At 33.8% G+C, this 12597-nt stretch overlaps 1 long non-coding RNA gene across 1 annotated transcript; it reads right to left on the bottom strand.

The window, feature by feature from the left end:
- Positions 1-2819: 2819 nt before the first annotated feature.
- LOC142242930 (uncharacterized) lies at positions 2820-3300 on the bottom strand. The gene is made up of 2 exons (XR_012724256.1): positions 3204-3300; positions 2820-3152 (listed from the first exon to the last, which is right to left on the bottom strand). It is a non-coding gene; the product is annotated as an uncharacterized LOC142242930 (long non-coding RNA).
- Positions 3301-12597: the final 9297 nt, after the last annotated feature.

Genomic DNA, 12597 nt, shown 5'->3' with positions numbered 1-12597 from the left:
TGAGCTTAAAATAGACATTATAATAGGCTTGATTTGAGAAGCGAATGGGCAATGACTATTGAATATTTTCGTCTTTAGAAAATTTTTAAAAACACAGATGTTAAAGCACCTTATCATGTAAGCTGTGTTGGAAGTTTCATTGACGCTTTTATAATGCGTATTTTCAGCTCTTATAAATGCAGGGCCCACGAATTATCCGACTGGGTTTCTTGACTATGAGCACCAGTTTTGTTTTCAGTTCTTGCCGAAAATGGAACAAATGTATGTTGCCTGAGCTCTTTAATGTTGGAGAGCGAATCACTGAATATTTAGGTTAACAAATGAACTAAAATTTACGTGAGCATTTAGGCCTTGAATGAAATGATTTGTTACCAGAAAATAGTGTGCTTGTTTGGTTTGGGCTTTCTTAGCTTCCTCGTTACTTGTATATCTCTGTAACGTATTTAGTTTGGTTTTATTTGCACAGAAATCTGCTCTATTTTCTTGTGGTTTAACACCTTTTACATTGGTCCTATGAGAAATTGTAAAAATATTTTGTTTTCATTGTTGCAACATTTGTTTCAGTTCTGGCATTTCAATGGAATTTATGTCTGCATTATGCAAAATTCAACTAAGTCATAGGATATATATTTGCGCAGTGCTATTTTTGCCAGTAACGAATGCTGTGTTGGGTAAGATGGCTAAGTGCTGTTGTTGTTGGAAGCACACAAAGAGCCATGTTTTGATGTAGCTTCGTTAGACTTTAACCAGTCAGTGAATGGAAAATTAATTACAGATATCTTCTAACTAACTAACTAACAAACATATATATGAGTATATAGGTTCACACACAAAGAACTTTTGATGATTCAATTACGAAATTAATTGATCCTATTAAATCTTTTATTGAAATGTCTTGAATCACGAAAATGATAGTATCAATAACAGTTTTAATTGGCCTTAAAAAATTGATTCAATTAAAAAATGAATTGATGTTGATTGCAAAAACCAATAATATATTTAATTGATTCAATTAAAAATTTAATTAATTGTATATAATTTAATTGATTCAAAAAATTATTTAGTTAAACTTCAATCCAATTTCTTATTAATATTTTAATTAAATCATTTAAACAAGTAATTGAGTTTTGTAATCGACATCGATTATTTTTATACCCACCACCATAGAATGGTGACGGGGGTATAATAAGTTTGTCATTCCGTTTGTAACACATCGAAATATCGATTTCCGACTATATAAAGTATATATATTCTTGATCAGGGAGAAATTCTAAGACGATATAACCATGTCCGTCTGTCTGTCTGTCAGTCTGTCTGTTGTAATCACGCTACAGTCTTCAATAATGAAGCAATCACGCTGAAATTTTGCACAAGCTTATCTTTTGTCTGCAGGCAGGTCAAGTTCGAAGATGGGCTATATCGGTCCAGGTTTTGATATAGTCCCCCATATAAACAGACCTCCCGATTTGAGGTCTTGGGCTTATAGAAATCGTAGTTTTAATCCAATTTGCCTGAAATTTGAAATCTAGAGGTATTTTATGACCATAAAGAGTTGTGCTAAAAATGGTGAGTATCGGTCCATGTTTTGGTATAGCCTCCATATAGACCGATCTCTTGATTTTACTTCTTGGACTTCTAGAATCCGCAGTTTTTATTCAATTTACCAGAAATTGGAAATCTAGAGGTATTTTTGGACCATAAAGAGGTGTGCCGAAAATGGTGAGTATCGGTCCATGTTTTGGTATGGTCGTCATATAAACCGACCTCCCGATTTGGGATCTTGGGCTTATAGAAACCGTAGTTTTTATTCAATTTACCAGAAATTGGAAATCTAGAGGTATTTTAGGACCGTAAATAGGCGTGCCGAAAATGGTGAGTATCGGTCCATGTTTTGGTATAGCCTCCATATAGACCGATTTCCCGATTTTACTTCTTGGGTTTCTAGAATCCGAAGTTTTTATCCAATTTGCCTGAAGTTGGAAATCTGGAGGTATTTTTGGACCATAAAGAGGTGTGTCGAAAATGGCGAGTATCGGTCCATGTTTTGGTATGGTCCCCATATAAACCGACCTCCCGATTTGGGATCTTGGGCTTATAGAAACCGTAGTTTTTATCCAATTTGCCTGAAATTGGAAATCTAGAGGTATTTTAGGACCGTAAATAGGCGTGCCGAAAATGGTGAGTATCGGTCCATGTTTTGATATAGCCTCCATATAGACCGATTTCCCGATTTTACTTCTTGGGCTTCTAGAATCCGAAGTTTTTATCCAATTTGCCTGAAGCTGGAAATCTAGAGGTATTTTTGGACCATAAAGAGGTGTGCCGAAAATGGTGAGTATCGGTCCATGTTTTGGTATATCCCCCATATAGACCAATCTCCCGATTTTACTTCTTGGACTTATAGAAACTGTAGTTTTATCCAATTTGTAGTTTTATCCAATTGGAAATCTAGAAGTATTTTATGACCATAAAGAGGTATGCCGAAAAGGGCGTGTATTGGTTCATATTTTGGTATATCCCCAATATAGACCGATCTCTGGATTTTATTTCTTGGGATTATAAAAACCGTAGTTTTTATCCAATTTGCATGAAATTCGAAATCTAGAATTATTTTTGGACCATAAAGAGATACGCCGAAAATGGTGAGTATCGGTCAATGTTTTAGTATAGAACCCATATAGACCGGGTATTTAAGATTCGGCCTGGCCGAACTTACGGCCGTATATACTTCTTTAAATTAAATTGTTAATTGGAACAATTAATTGTTTAATTTATTGTTTAAGCGCGATCAATTAATTTGTAAATTAAAGACGTAACAATTTGCAATCTCTTAATTAAATTTGTGTTTTTATTTTGATTAAAAAAAAAATGATTGTGTCAATTAATTTTGTTTTATTAAAATTCGAATTCATCGATTCTAGACCCAAAGATATTTGTGCTGGACTCCGCAGAAAAAGTTGCTAAAACACCAGGATGTCTGCTGAACAGTAGATTTTTCTGCTGTAGTTACAACAAATTTCTTTTGGGTGTTCTCCATAGAAAATTTAATGTTATAAGTGGTGGCATATCTTGGGGAAAATTCCCACATATAATTAGAGATATTACACAAACAGTTCTCTGGATGACTGGGAAATGGGTCTATGGGTTATGTACTGTAAAGAACGTGTGTTATTGAAATTTCATTTGGTCAGTGTGCAAAATACCTTGGAGTTTTAGTTGTCGAAAATAGCAGCCACTCGGGGACCAGTGTTTTCGTCCTTTTTCAAGAAGGTGTTGTAGAGAATTAGAGTCACAAAGTTTCTGCAAGGATAGAGAGAGAAAAAAGGGAGAAATTAATTTCGTTGGCCAAAACAAAGGTATATATATATATATATATGTCTGAGATAACCCATTCATAATGGAGCAGATGCAAAGTACTGTTTTATAGGAAGAATGAACTACCTCGCACGAAAATTGAACTAAATTTTTCTCCACATTTTGAGATTTCCACAAAGCGTTGTTAAAACCAGGAAATTTTAATGCCCTTTTGTACTTTTTAACTGCAGTTCATGAAATTACATCATCTCATAGAAGAAAAAATTAACTAAAAGTAAACAAGAAAATCATTGGCGCCAAATCATGACCATTTTAACTACACGGATAAAACAGACTGTTTTTCATATGTTTGGCTATAAACATTATATGTTTGGAACACAAATTTTTAAACACAATATTTTTGAGTGCAAGCATATAATGTTCATAAACTAGCATAACATGTTTGGGACATATATGTTAATATGTTAGAACATATTATGTTTGGGACATAAAATGTTTGTAAATATAATATGCTTGGATGCAAACATATATTAATTTAGTAGCTTGGAGCGCTATTTAACAGGGAGCGATATTGAATTAAGTTGGTGGTTGTTGCTTGTTGTTACAAAATTAACATTTTATTTTTCCTTGGGCAATTGATCAGCTACTTCTTTGATCCTTACAAACTGTGTGGTCCGCTGTTCGAATCCCCGTCCGGCAAAAGGTAAAATTAAAATAAAAAAAATTATAAAATTGAATAATTTCTTCTACAATGTTTGTATTACAGAAAAAGGTGCTAAGAACTAAAAAATGTCGTGGAAGTGAGAAAGATGTCGGGGAATATACAATTAGGCAGAAACAAAATTTTGAGCATTCAGGTCGAAAACCTATGTTGTTAGCACCTATATTACCTGTTTATTTTCATAATTCATTATGATTGTAAATATATAAATAAACTAGCGTAACCCGGCCCGCTTCGCTGCGCCTTCCGAAGCGTATTTGTAGGAACATTTTGCGTGAACTTAGTCAACCATATCCTTCGTGCTGAAAACAAATTCGAAATGATTTGAATTCTTTCAAACAAATCGGACTACTTGCTTTTTCGTAAAATCGGACTATTTGCATATGTAAAACGGTTCGTCTTAAAAAATGTCGGGGAGAGGGTGTACCCTTTCCTCCAAATTTTTTTAATAATGTTCTGTATTCAAGTAGTTGGACAATCTTCTATATTTCTTGTGAATTTTTTAGTAGTTTGTCATTTTTAGGTGGTTTGTCAAGAAAAGGTATCCTTCTCCTCAACATATCTGAAAATTAAGCACTATATTATAATAACATGCAAAGAATTACTGTTTCCCATCCAATAAATCGGAAAATGCAAAAGTAGTAAAAAATTTTACCACTCTAACATTTGCTAAAATGTTGGAAAATGATGCAACCTCCACGTTGGCTCCCAATTTCATGTAAATTTAAGTTCTTTACTAAAAAGAAGTCTGGCAGAAGCTTGTGCAAAAATAATAAAATTATGTACCGAGTTCCCATTTACAGACAACCCGCTACTTTCAATTTAAAAAAAAAAAACGGACAAAAGGGAAACCACCTTCGCTCTACTCCCACCTGATATCGGACTATCACGTACCCTATATTAATTTCGCAACTACTCAATGGTCCCTATAAATTCTATTGAAGTAAATCGACATACTTTATTTCAATTTTCCTCTTCCCCAACCAGATATCGAAAAATCATATACTAATTTAAAAATCATGTTTAAATTTAATCACCTCCTCCGATGTTCCCTGTAAATTTCAAGTAGATCGGAGATGTTTAAATTTTGCTCTATTGTTTTAAAGGGACGTCACTTTCCCCGATACAATATCGACAAACACCGTAGTGAATAGCACCCCTAACCTTCCCTGAAAATTCTTGAAACTTTCCTTCAAGTGTGGGGCAAGGAAGGTTGCCTCTTCGTTCATAACCTTCCCCCACTGCCTTTGTAAATTTCAAGAAAACTTAAGAATTTTTGTTTTTTTTTTTGCAGTTTTAGAGGAGGACCTCCTCCCCGACTAAATATCGAAAAGTGATGTAGCGTATCTTTTGTAAAAGTCCCAGAAAATATCAAGCAAATTATAAGCCTAAAGAGGAGAGGCCGTCCAGATATCACAAAATCAGGTATCAACTATTAATATCGTAACCTCTCCCCAGTCCTCTGTAAATTTGGTAAAGTTTAATGGTTTCTCTGTATGTAACATACTTAAGAGAAGCGGATGTCTCCCTATGCCCTTTTATTTTTCCCCGACCAAATATTAAAAAATCAGGAACCTGATATAAATATCATAACCTCACTAATTTTTCCGTAAAATTTCAGTCGGGGTAGTTTAGTTTTGTTTTCACTGTTCTTTAAAAAAAAAGCCGGGCAAAGGGGTGGTCCCCCTCCCCGACCAAATATCGAAAAATAATGTAGCGGATTTTTGTCTAGATGCCAACCCCAACATTGAATGAAAATTTCAAGCAAATCGCATAATTTTATTCCAAGTTTCAAAAAGTAGGGCAAGAGGGAGATCCCCCTCCCCGTCCACATATGAAATCATCAGGTACACCGTATTAATTCCATAACCTCACCGCATGTTCTCTGTAAATCTCAGATAATTTAGAGAATTTTAGTTTTTTCACTGTACTTTAAAAAAAGTCGAACAAAGGGGAGGTCCCCCTCCGCCACCAAATATCGAAATATAAAGTAGCGGATCTTTGTCTAGATGTCAACCCCAACCTTCAATGAGAATTTCAAGCAAATCGGTCAACTTTGGTCCAATTTTCAAAAAGTCCGACAAAGGGGTGGTCCCCCTCCGCGACCAGGTGTCAAAAAATGAGGTACCCTATTTTCACCACATGAACGCCCCCTACGATCTCTGAAAGTTTCAATTAAATCGGTTCAGCCGTTTTGGAGCCAACTCGGAACATACAAATAAACAAACAAACAAACAAACAAATAAACAAACATAGATTGAATTTTATATATATAGATAAATAAAATTTTGAGCACAATATTGTTTGGGAGAATTTTTTTTAAGCATATAATATTTTTGGGTGCAAAATGCTTCCAAACATATTATATGTTCACAAAATAACATATTGTTTTTTTGGAAGACAACATTATTGAATTTGGATGCAAAAATACAAAATGTTTGGAACTTAGACTACCCAAACATATATTGTTTAGACCAATATGCTTTCAAACATATTATATATTGGAAGAGATCAAACATATAAATGTTTGGGCAATACCCAAAAATGTATATGCTTGAAGCAAAATATGTTTGGGAGTATATGTTACAGAAGCGATTTTTTATGAGGGTGTATATAGTAGTAGTTCATTCTTACTATTTTTTGGGAATCGTACGAAAAAATCTTCTTTTGATTTAGTTCATATTGAACTTATGTGTACGGTCATTGAACTTTATACTCACTAGTTCATAAAATTTTTGAGACATACTTAAAAAAAGTAAGATTTCATTAAGCTGTGGAAAATTTCGATAAAAATAATAAACTTCAACTACAAGCAAATAAATTTTTATACCCTGCGCCACACTGTGGAACAGGGTATTATAAGTTAGTGCATATGTTTGCAACACCCAGAAGGAGACGAGATAGACACATGGTGTCTTTGGCAATAATGCTCAGGGTGGGTCCCTGAGTCGATATAACGATGTCCGTCTGTCCGTCTGTCCGTAAACACATTTTTGTAATCAAAGTCTAGGTCGCATTTTTAGTCCAATCGACTTCAAATTTGGCACAAGTATGTGTTTTGGCTCGAAAAGATCCCTATTGATTTTGGTAGAAATCGGTTCAGATTTAGATATAGCTCCCATATATATTTTGCCCGATATGGACTTAAATGGCCCCAGAAGCCAGAGTTTTAACCTAATTTACTTAAAATTTTGCACAAGAAGAACAATTGGTACTATAGTCAAGTGTGCCAAATTTTATTGAAATCGGTTCAGATTTAGATATAGCTCCCATATATATCTATCGCCCGATATGGACTAATACGGTCCCAGAAGCCAGAGTTTTACCCCAATTTGGTTGAAATTTTGCACTAGGAGTACAAGTAGTAGTGTAGTCAAGTGTGCCAAATTTTATTGAAATCGGTTCAGATTTAGATATAGCTTCCATATATATTTTTCACCCGATATGGACTTACATGGCCTCAGAAGCCAGAGTTTTGGCCCAATTTGGTTGAAATTTTGCACAAGGAGTACAATTTGTAACATAGTCATGTGTGCCAAATTTGGTTGAAAGCGGTTCAGATTTAGATATAGCTCCCATATACATCGTTCGCCCGATTTACACTCATATGACCACAGTGGCCAATCTTTTACTCCGATTTAATTGAAATTTTTCACAGGGAGTAGAATTAGCATTGTTGCTATGCGTGCCAAATTTGGTTGAAATCGGTTCAGATTTAGATATAGCTCCCATATATATGTTTTTCCGATTTCGACAAAAATGGTCAAAATACCAACATTTTCCTTGTAAAATCGCCACTGCTTAGTCGAAAAGTTGTAAAAATGACTCTAATTTTCTTAAACTTATAATACTTATATATCGAGCGATAAATCATAAATAAACTTTTGCGAAGTTTCCTTAAAATTGCTTCAGATTTAAATGTTTCCCATATTTATACCCTGTGCCACACTGTGGAACAGGGTATTATAAGTTAGTTTATATGTTTTTCTTTTACTAACATTGTGTTCCACCCTAGTGCATTAGCCGAGTTAAATTTTGAGTCTATAGATTTTGTAGAAGTCTATCAAATTCTGTCCAGATCGAGTGATATTTAAATGTATGTATTTGGGACAAACCTTTATATATAGCCCTCAACACATTTGACGGATGTGATATGGTATCGAAAATTTAGATCTACAATGTGGTGCAGGGTATAATATAGTCGGCCCCGCCCGATTTTAGACTTTCCTTACTTGTTTTCAATAAAAATAAGTTAAATTTAGCGTTAGTTTAACTACGGTATTTTTTGCCTGTGTATATATACTTTGTATTTATATAACAGTGTTACCGTTGTGCTACTTTGTGTTAGTATAACAGGATGGCTGATAAGTCCCCGGTCTAACAAAGAAAAACACATTTTTTTGTCAAAATTAGTTTTTATTCTTCAACATAGTTCCCTTCAAGAGCGATACAATGATTATAACGACCTTCAAATTGGTTGATACCATTTTGGTAGTACTCCTTCGATTTTGCCTCAAAATAGGCTTCAGTTTCGGCGATCACCACTTCATTGCAGCCAAATTTTTTCCCTGCGAGCATGCTTTTGAGGTCTGAGAACAATAAAAAGTCGCTGGGGGCCAGATCTGGAGAATACGGTGGGTGGGGAAGCAATTCGAAGCCCAATTCATGAACTTTTGCCATCGTCCTCAATGACTTGTGGCACTGTGCGTTGTCTTGGTGGAACAACACTTGTTTCTTTTGCCGCGATTTCGACCTTCAAACGCTCCGATAACGCCATATAATAGTCACTGTTGATGGTTTTTCCCTTCTCAAGATAATCGATAAAAATTATTTCATGCGCATCCCAAAAAACAGAGGCCATTACTTCGCCAGCGGACTTTTGAGTCTTTCCACGCTTCGGAGACGGTTCACCGGTCGCTGTCCGCTCAGCCGACTGTCGATTGGACTCAGGAGTGTAGTGATGGAGCCATGTTTCATCCATTGTCACATTTCGACGGAACAACTCGGGTGTATTACGAGTTAACAGCTGCAAACACCGCTCAGAATCATCAACACGTTGTTGTTTTTGGTCAAATGTGAGCTAGCGCGGCACCCATTTTGCACAGAGCTTCCTCATACCCAAATATTGATGAATGATATGAGCAACACGTTCCTTTAATATCTTTAAGGCTTCTGCTATCTCGATCAACTTCATTTTACGGTCATTCAAAATCATTTTGTGGATTTTTTTGATGTTTTCGTCGGTAACCACATCTTTCGGGCGTCCACCGTCCTCCGTGCTCATTTCACCACGCTTGAATTTTGCATACCAATCAATTATTGCTGATTTCCCTGGGGCAGAGTCCGGAAACTCATCAAGCCAAGGTTTTGCTTCCACCATATTTTTTCCCTTCAGAAAACAGTATTTTATCAAAACACGAAATTTTGACACGAATCATTTGAAGATTGGTACTATATAAAAAAAAATATGCATTTAATACTAGCGACGCCATCTATGTGTCAGACTATGTGTCGGGGACTTATCAGCCAAACTGTTATACCCTCAAGAAGTGAAATTTCAGGCAAATCGGATAAAAACTACGGTTTCTAGAAACCCAAGGAGTTAAATCGGGAAATCGTTCTTATGGGGGCTATACTAAAACATGGACCGATACTCAACGTTTTCGGCACACCTTTTTATGGCTCTAAAATAATTCTAGATTTCGAATTTCATGCAAATTGGATAAAAACTACGGTTTCTAGAATCCCAAACAATAAAATCATTTCTTGCACACCTATTTATAGTCCTAAACAACCTCCAACAACCACGGTGTCTACAAACCCTAAAAGTAAAATCGGGAGATCGGTCTATATGGATTCTATACTAAAACATTGACCAATACTCACCATTTTCGGTGTATCTCTTTATGGTCCAAAAATAATTCTAGATTTCGAATTTCATGCAAATTGGATAAAAACTAAGGTTTTTATAATCCCAAGAAATAAAATCCGGAGATTGGTCTATATTGGGGATATACCAAAACATGAACCAATACACGCCCTTTTCGGCATACCTCATTATGGTCATAAAATACTTCTAGATTTCCAATTTCAGGCAAATTGGCTAAAAACTACAGTTTCTATAAGTCCAAGAAGTAAAATGGGGAGATTGGAGAATCGGTCCAAAACATGGACCGATTCTCACCATTTTCGGCACGTCTATTTACGGTCCTAAAATACCTCTAGATTTCCAATTTCAGCCAAATTGGATAAAAACTTCGGATTCTAGAAGCCCAAGAAGTAAAATCGGGAAATCGGTCTATATGGGGGTTATACCAAAACATGGACCGATACTCACCATTTTCGGCACGCCTATTTACGGTCCTAAAATACCTCTAGATTTTCAATTTCAGGCAAATTGGATAAAAACTACGGTTTCTATAAGCCCAAGGCCCCAAATCGGGAGGTCGGTTTATATGGGGACTATATCAAAACCTGGACCGATATAGCCCATCTTCGAACTTGACCTGCCTGCACACAAAAGACGAGCTTGTGCAAAATTTCAGCGTGATTGCTTCATTATTGAAGACTGTAGCATGATTATAACAGACTGACAGACAGACAGCCAGACAGATAGACGGACATGGTTATATCGTCTTAGAATTTCTCCCTGATCAAGAATATATATACTTTATATAGTCGGAAATCGATATTTCGATATGTTACACCATAGAATGGTGACCCGTCACCATTCTATGGTGGTGGGTATAATTATTCAAATAAGCAACATTTGCTCATATTGTGCAAAATCTTACTAAAATCAAATAATCTTTATGAAGTAAAATAAAGTTCAGTAAAGCCGCCTCTTTCTTTTGGGTGCACACAAAAAAATTTCACGAAAATTTTTCCAATTAAAATTTTTATTGATTTTTAAAAAATATTCAATTAAAAATTTAATTGATTCAACAAATTTTTTAATTGAAACAAAAATCAATCACAAAAATAATAGTATCAATTAATTTTTTAATTGGATCAATTAACTTTTTAATTGACCTTCAATTAATTTTTTAATTGATACTATCATTTCTGTGATTGAAGACATTTCAATTAAAAATTAATTGGATCAATTAATTTCGTGATTGAATCAGAAAAACATTTTTTTTGTGTGTGTGGTCCATACTTATATATACAAAAAAAAACTGATTCAATCACGAAATTAATTGATCCAATTAATTTTTTAATTGAAATGTCTTCAATCACAGAAATGATAGTATCAATTAAAAACTTAATTGACAGTCAATTAAAATATTAATTAATCCAATTAAAAAATTAATTGATACTATTAATTTGCGTGATTGATTTGTGTTTCAATTAAAAAATTTGTTAAATCAATTAAATTTTTAATTGAATATGTTTTAAAATTCAATTAAGATTTTAATTGGAAAAATTTTCATGAAATTTGTTTCTGTGTAGCGCCCACATAAACCGATCCCCAGATTTTACTTCTTCCTGGATACATAAATTTCATTTGATCTTGCTAAAATTTGATACTAATCACACAAAAATTGGACCATATGCACTGAAAAAAATCATACCCGGTTCCAAAGATTTTGTCTTTATTTTAAAAATGTTGGTATTTATTCCGAGCCAAAGAAACGGAGAATTCAAGTAAGGATACTTTTAAGATACAATTCTCTTTTACATTTGGGTTTTGTGTACACACAAAAAAATTTCACGAAAATTTTTCCAATTAAAATTTTAATTGAGTTTTAAAAAATATTCAATTAAAAATTTCATTGATTCAACAAATTTTTTAATTGAAACAAAAATCAATCACAAAAATAATAGTATAAATTTTTTAATTGGATCAATTAACTTTTTAATTGACCTTCAATTAATTTTTTAATTGATACTATCATTTCTGTGATTGAAGACATTTCAATTAAAAATTAATTGGATGAATTAATTTCGTGATTGAACCAGAAAAAAATTTTTTGTGTGTAGGAAGCAAATTTTAATTTTTCGTTTTTCAGCTTTTTTTCTACATATGCTATCAAAGACCTTTAAAAACGAGTTAAATCTGTTGCAAAAAGACAACAGATTTAAAAACAATTTCATTATTTTTAAAGAATTTTTCTGAATTATTAAAGTCAAGTTTACCTTACTCCAAAAATTTTTTCTTTCATGTTATGATACCCATTTTTAAGTCAAATCACTTAATTATAAGGACAATACAACTTCATTGAAAAGTTTCTCGACTTTTGGACCAGGAAAATAGCTTTATATTAGAGAAATGCGTCTTCTATGCTAAGTGAAATTTGTATTCGTATGACATAAAATCTTTGACCTCACGACAATATTTTTTCAGTGCAAGAACAGCTTTTGTTTTTTTTTTTTATACATGAATAGCTTTGTTAATATATCGCAAAAAGGAAATTTTAGTCTTTTATAGCCTAGATGTAAATCTATATACACCCAAAGAAAAAATACTTTCCTCAGGAATGAAATTTTAGACAAACGAAATTCCCTTTTCTTATCAAGTATTTTCTTGTGGAACAGATAAACTTGAATTCATGATAAAT

This window comes from Haematobia irritans, chromosome 1, assembly GCF_050003625.1.
Source record: "Haematobia irritans isolate KBUSLIRL chromosome 1, ASM5000362v1, whole genome shotgun sequence".
Lineage (NCBI taxonomy): Eukaryota > Metazoa > Arthropoda > Insecta > Diptera > Muscidae > Haematobia > Haematobia irritans.
This window is presented reverse-complemented; position numbering and strand designations above follow the sequence as displayed.